The sequence below is a fragment of the Podarcis liolepis genome, assembly GCF_965112155.1.
Source record: "Podarcis liolepis genome assembly, chromosome: 5".
Classification (NCBI taxonomy): Eukaryota; Metazoa; Chordata; class Lepidosauria; order Squamata; family Lacertidae; genus Podarcis; species Podarcis liolepis.
In genome coordinates, this window is record NC_139556.1 from 24509650 (window position 1) to 24516593 (window position 6944).

A 6944-nucleotide genomic window follows, 5' to 3' on the forward strand; every position below is an offset into this window, starting at 1 on the left:
GTCGGGGGGAGGGAGAGAATTCCTCAAGCCTGACAGAGTACAAAGTAATTCAAGAGAGTTCAAGTGCATTCAAGCAGCACTTTGGCCTGGGTAGCTCCCTCACAGTGGTCCCGGTTACCAGTAGTGCTGTGGAACTACTGTAGCATGGTGGCTACAAGCACAGTCTCCAATCGCAATCCTATTTCCCACTTAGCTGGGTGTAAGCCCCACTGAACTTTCTCATTGCGTGAACTTTATTACCTGTGGGCATGTATTGTAAGTAAATCCCATTGAGTTCAGTGGGGCTTACTTCCAGCTGCTTATGGAGACTGAGCTGTGAAACAGGAAGAGAAACCAGTTCATGATTCCTCGCCACCCTAAATTCATGACCAGGGTGATCATGGGCATATTTCCCATTCTCACTCCACCACCCCACCATTGTGATTGTAAAGGTTCCTGGGATAATGTACGTGAAGAGATTTCAGCACTCTAAAGTGCCATGCAAACCATACCATTATCATCCTTAAGGGACCAGCGTAGTATAGAGGATAGATTGTCAGCTCTGGAACTCTGTAGAAATTTTGAAAAATAAACATTCTGAATGCATCCATTCCCCTTCAGGAACAAGAGTAGAGTTCCAAAATCCAGTGAGGCATCTGGTTGAGGAGAATTTTGGGAGCCTCTCTACTCCTAACTTGTCCATCACATGCCTAACCTCCTTTTTAAAATTGCAAACATTCTGTATTATGATTACCTCTCATACAAATGATTACTAGAGGAGGCCATTAAATCTTTCCTTCTTTCTCCAAGTGCCAGAATAAAAAATAGTTAAAGAAAGTTTCAAAGTTCAGCATCAGATTGCATATTCTCTAAAGCTCCATCAAATGTTGAAATATTCACCCGTTTATATTAACTGTGACAGTATGTTCCATCTCTGGACAGCTTGCAGAACAACATCTTCCAGCAGCTGACAATGATTAAATAAACATTGTCAAAACATCATGTACTCTAAAAGGACTTTTTAAAGGATGGAGATGAGAAGAAATTGTTATGACTTTCTGAAAGAGAGAATTGTCTTACCAGTCAGTTATTTATAGAAACAGAAGTGCGTGGAGACAGAAATGTATAGCCAGTTTTCAAGGTTCAAATGATTTAAAATTAGTTCCTTGATCCACCAAGTGAGGTCTGCACCCATACCAGGCTGTGAGTGAACTGGCTGGCTGTGCCATTCTGTAAAAGATGGAGATCCACTTGTATATCTTCATTCAGGACCACTATATGCTGCTCATGAAAAGAGTTGACTGGAAGTCATGGGCTGCAAGCTTTAATTGGTTTGATAGACTAATCAACTAAGAGTTTGGTTGATTATTCAGTCTGGACCCATTTTAATTGGTAGGCTGGAGAACACTTGTGATTATTTTATTGTTTTTAAGACTGTTTTGGTTTGGGTGTGTTACTGTATGAAAAATGAAACCATTAAGAATGGCCTTTCCTTATAACACTGAGAAACAGCTTTTTGTTTATTAAATGTTAAGTCCTCACACTTCCTTCAACATCTCAAAAGGGCATCTATAGTGAAGCTTTGGTAATATGCAAATTTATTTACATTTTAATTAATAAATCAGTTTTGAGCAAATAATTTATCAACTACATCGTTTTTAAAGTTGACAGCTCCAATAGGAACACAACTTCAGATATAATTAATTATGGCATTACTTGGACTTTGAGGGAAAGGTGTAAAGGATGTCATTGCCTGTGATGAATTTAACTGCACCACAGAAGTAATATTAATGTTAATGGCTGTTAAGGTACAACCTTTTGTTTATGTTTTTTGCTTGCTGAGGCTCAGATGGTGTTTTTTCAGTGGGCACACATTTCTGGAAGTTGCTTCTTCAGTGGCCAGTTAAGGTTTGATAGCTAATAGTGGCCAGGGCACAGCTACCACCAAGGATGTTCTGCAGTGTGTATGTGTGTCTGTGGAGGGGGGAGAGAGAAAAATATACAATGTGACTTTCAAGCGGGGGTGGTTTAAACCTTACAGCTGGCTAGAAAGAGCCTTTAGAGTATGCAGTTCTGTGGGGACTTTGAAGTACGCAGAGGAAGCAGGCAATGCTAAGCCACAAGTCTGAATCAGACAGAAAGACCACATTCAGCACCTTGGACAGCTCCTTATGGCAAACAAACTTAACTCTGCGGGGATCTACAGCCAATTCAACCATTACTTAGGCTGATTAGCCTCACTTTTCTCAAGGAAATGACTGGCTTAGCTTATTTTCTAGCTTTTGGCTTCTCTGAAGTTTGGGGGAGAGAGGTACTTCAGAGGACAGAATCAGAGGATGGTCCCTTCCAGCAGGGAGGAACCTGAACGAAGAAGCCTGAACATCATCCAACTGGTCTGAGCTCTACTCTAAAAGTTATTGAGTACACGTGTGTGAACATTTCAATAAAAGCAATGTGACTGCAGTTATTATATTCATCTAGGAAATTCAAGCAGGAGTCTTATACGTGTAAATGCCTTATTACAAGGTTCTACATTCTGCAGAACACACAAGATCTAAATGCAGAATGCAAAATATTGCAAATTGTGAACATCCTCAAATGATTTGATATTTAGTCAGGCCCAAGCCTTGGATATTACGCTACAGGACAAAATATACAATTCCTGCTGTTATTGTGGCTAGGAAATAAGCCACTGTGGCCAAGAATATAAACAATGATATAGAAATAGAAAATAATGAGAGGCAAATTCTGAGGAACAATTAGCATGTTGTGTGCAATTCTCCACCTTTGATGTGAACTACAAAGCATACATTAAATGATGTTTTAGGAGCCTGAGGACTCAAGGATTACCCTTTCCTTTCATCTTGCAGCAAGAATGAAGCTTGCCTGACTCTCAAGGAAGTCTGCACAGATAAAATTCCAAGGCAATAAACACACACACACACAGAGAGAGAGAGAGAGAGAGAGAGAGAGAGAGAGAGATCAAGAAGGAAAGCAAAACTGCTTCTGGGAAGATATCCTGCTGCCAGTGTGTTGGCGATGCATTTACTTTTTAATTTGTATTAATTTGTAATCTGATTTTGGAATCCACCCAAAATTGTAGGCTTACATAAAGGGCTTACTCCAGCTTTGGGCTAGAATAACTTATTTGGCTAAAGTGTATTGCCCACCTCCATAAGGAAATCTACACTTACACACTAAAGACAGTTTTCAGGAAAACGAAGAAGTTCTTTCTTTCTTTCTTTCTTTCTTTCTTTCTTTCTTTCTTTCTTTCTTTCTTTCCTTCTTTCTTTCTTTCTTTCCTCTCTCTCTCTCTCTCTCTCTCTCTCTATCTGAGTTACCTGGTCTAGTTTCTGCCAAGTCAAAGCAACATTTCAATATAAAACACCCGGGGCCTGCAATTGGGGGGGGGGTGATCAGCAGTTTTTAACAAGTCTAGAATCCAGAGCAAACATGCTTTATGATCTGAAAAGGTAAAACTAGTGATGATGCCAAATGTAAGAATGTTACACTGTCTCTTTAAATTTGTTGACTGAATGCTGCTGGTAACAGAACTGGCTAAGTCTTCGTACCACCTAGCCAACTGGAATAGACAGAGAAAAGTGTTTTGTGGGTATTTTTATACAACACAGTAACTCTTATTTTGACAAATTAATAATAAAAAACCTCCAGATCCTCCTTCTTCATAGAGGAAGCAGTGGAGAATAAAAGATAAACTGCTGAAGAGATGGAGAGAGACCTCAAACGCCCAGGTAAAGCTATTGAATCTTGGAAAATAAATACACACAAACACACACACAAGCAAGCAAGAGGTTATGCAGAAAAGAGCAGAATATAGTGCATAAGTTATGCTCATACCTGAAAACAAGGCTGCGAATGTCATTAACAGCATGCAGCTAATCCAGGACGAGAGGAAAAGTAGTGCAGTAACTGTGTTACAGACATGTGCTAACACGGCATACCAATAAATACAATAAAGCTGAAAGATACAAGTTCCACAAAATAATTCAAAAAGAGGGTGAAGATTGTGATTATGAAGGACTATTGACAAACTTAGCTGAAGAGCCAGGATTATAACCTTAGGCAGCTCATAGACTCTATCATAAAGGGTTGGGTTGCAATAGGAATTTGAGATCCAGAACAAAACAAAAATGATTAGAAGATGTGGAATTGGCGCTAGACAAAGCAATAAGAGGAATTAAACCAATGGGTCCCGTGTGGGCTTCTGAAGAAGAAGAGTTTAGATTTGATATCCCACTTTATCACTACCCTAGGGAGTCTCAAATTGGCTAACATTCTCCTTTCCCTTCCTCCCCTACAACAAACACTCTGTGAAGTGAGTGGGGCTGAGAGACTTCAAAGAAGTGTGACTAGCCCAAGGTCACCCAGCAGCTGCATGTGGAGGAACGGAAATGCGAACCCAGTTCACCAGATTACGAGTCTACCACTCTTAACCACTACACCACACTGGCTCTCTGTAGGAGACACTGTAGGAGAGCTGCAGTGTTGCCTCCTTCAGTTGTGCTTACCAATGACACATCATTCTCAAACCCCTGATGACATCCCCCAAGGGCTTCACAAAAATGTCAAATAGTCTGGGGAATGAGATGGACCCCTGTGGAATACCAAGCTCCCAGGGTGTGGACTTAAAGTTCCCCATTGCTACTCTCTGGAAATTGTCTCCTACTTTCCAGTCTCAACCCCCAAGAGCTGCTCCAGAGAGCTGCCGAGCTGCCAGGGAGAATCAACAGAGCAACACTCCCCCTGTCTGTCTCCCCACAAAAGTCACCAACCAGGGTGACTGAGACAGATGGAGTGGGATGCCTTGGCCTGAACCCAGAATGAAAAGAGCCCAGATAATCAATTTCTCTCAAGCATGAAGAACTGCCACCACACTCTCCAGCACCTTGCCTATGCAGGGCTGATGGGAGTTGGAAGTCCAGTCCCCCACACCTGTTCAGGCCTGACCTCCCAGACATGTTAATGCACAGGCAGGATGTTTTTATATTTCCATTTGCTTTTTCACCTGAGAAAAGAATGCGCTACAGCCTAGCGACATCTACATCATTTGAAGTTACCGTTCATATATTTTGTTCATATATTACCTGCGAACTGCCTTCTCTGAAAAGCGTTGTGTTTGAGCTGATGCAAAATGATACAAAATTTCCATCTGTGGTACTTGATCATTCTGTGATGTGTGCTGTCGCTTCCATAGATGCAAGCAACCCTTTGATGTTTATAGTCATTGCATAACAGAAATGCATACATGAAATCATCTGAAGAGATGCAGGGAATCACAGCTATTGCAATCAAAGCTACATATTATTTTGAGTTTGAAGACTAGCTAATCATTATGAATGCAGTCCCTTTTTTGTGAAAGGAAAAGGAAAGCGTTCATTCACCCTACTATGACTAATTGGCACAAGCAAAAGAAAAAAGTGAGGGGAGTTTGACTCCCTGTGTGGTGGTAGGCTATTGTTTGATTGCTCAGCAGAAAGCTCGTGCCACAAACTGTCCAAATGTATCTAAAAATGTATGTGAGAGGATCATATTTTTATCTCAGGATAATCCTCTTAAGTAGTAAAGGGAAAAATCTCATTGGCATGTCTATGTGGATAAGTAAGTACCTCGATGGGCCATTTCATGGCTTCAGCGTATGTTCCTCAGAGAGCATGGAGTTGGTGGGATGAAAACTGGAATGAAAACCCAAAGGAATTATTTCTTGAGGACTTTTACTTTTTTAAAAAGGCAAGCACACCAAATTGCTGGCTTTTACATACACACCTGAACATCTGACCTATAGAGGAGGAGGAGGAGATAATAATAGCTGGTCAGGTCATTTTGTGCGTGTGATTGATTGGCAAGGAGGAGCTTGGAGTTGTTGGTTTTATGGTTTTGTTTTGTTTTTTAGAGGGGGTTGTTTCTGCATGGAAGACACACACACCTATTTCATACTGAATGCAGTTGGATGTCTGAAATTAAATTAGGTTTTGACTAATATATCTATTTGCTTTTAATTCATAAAATTTACATACCACTTGATTGTAGAATAAAACCTCAAAATGGGCATAGATTGCAAATACAATTTTTGGCTATGTAAACTTTTCAAAGCAGATCATTTGCTAGCTAAAAGTGCTTTCCAGAGGCCTCCGATAACCAATGACTACCAGCTACTGGACTCACTGGATATAGGCCTAAGGAAAATATTTTGGCATTTGAATGTAGCAAGCAACGAAGAAACAAATTTGGCTTTTGCAAGCAGAGGATATGCTGCTTCTTTGAGGGAATTGTGCTGTGTTAAAGACTAGAGCTATTTGCTTGCTTGCTTCCCCCACCCCTCATGTAATTGCTAGTAAGCTTTGTAAACTCCATAAATTTCCGCCATCTTTCCAGGAAACAAATCCAGTAAAATCTCTGGTCCTATTGGGGAAAGTAAGGAGCGCCAAAACCTGCATGCACGTTTTTCTATTTCAGCATTTGTGCATGAGTTTTCTGTATTCAGCAACTCCAGCCTTCACACTATCTACTTCAAGATCCCAATAACATGATTGGGGATTTGTTAATTTTAGAGATCTTTGGATTCATTATCAAAGGTAGTGCAACAGTTCCTGCAACTACTGTTTGTGCTTGAACAACAGGTGAGCAAGAATGGATTCCTAAATAACTGGAATCAGTTTTTGCTTATTTAGCAGGAAACAGTCTTTATCATTTCTCAAAGGTACATTATCTGAGGGAAATGTTGGATCCCATCATCCTCAGAGCATATTTATCTTGCAGGGAAAGTAAACTAGCAATGACTCAGCATAACATGATTAGAGTTAGAAGCATCTTAGTGTGCCGGATCCTACAGCAAGCCCAAGTAATTAGGGGGAGAGATTTATGGGAAGCAAAGTAAACAGTCATTAGAGCTAATGTGAAGGTTTGCGGCAGCTGATACTCTAGATCAGGGTTGCCTGAAAGTGTGG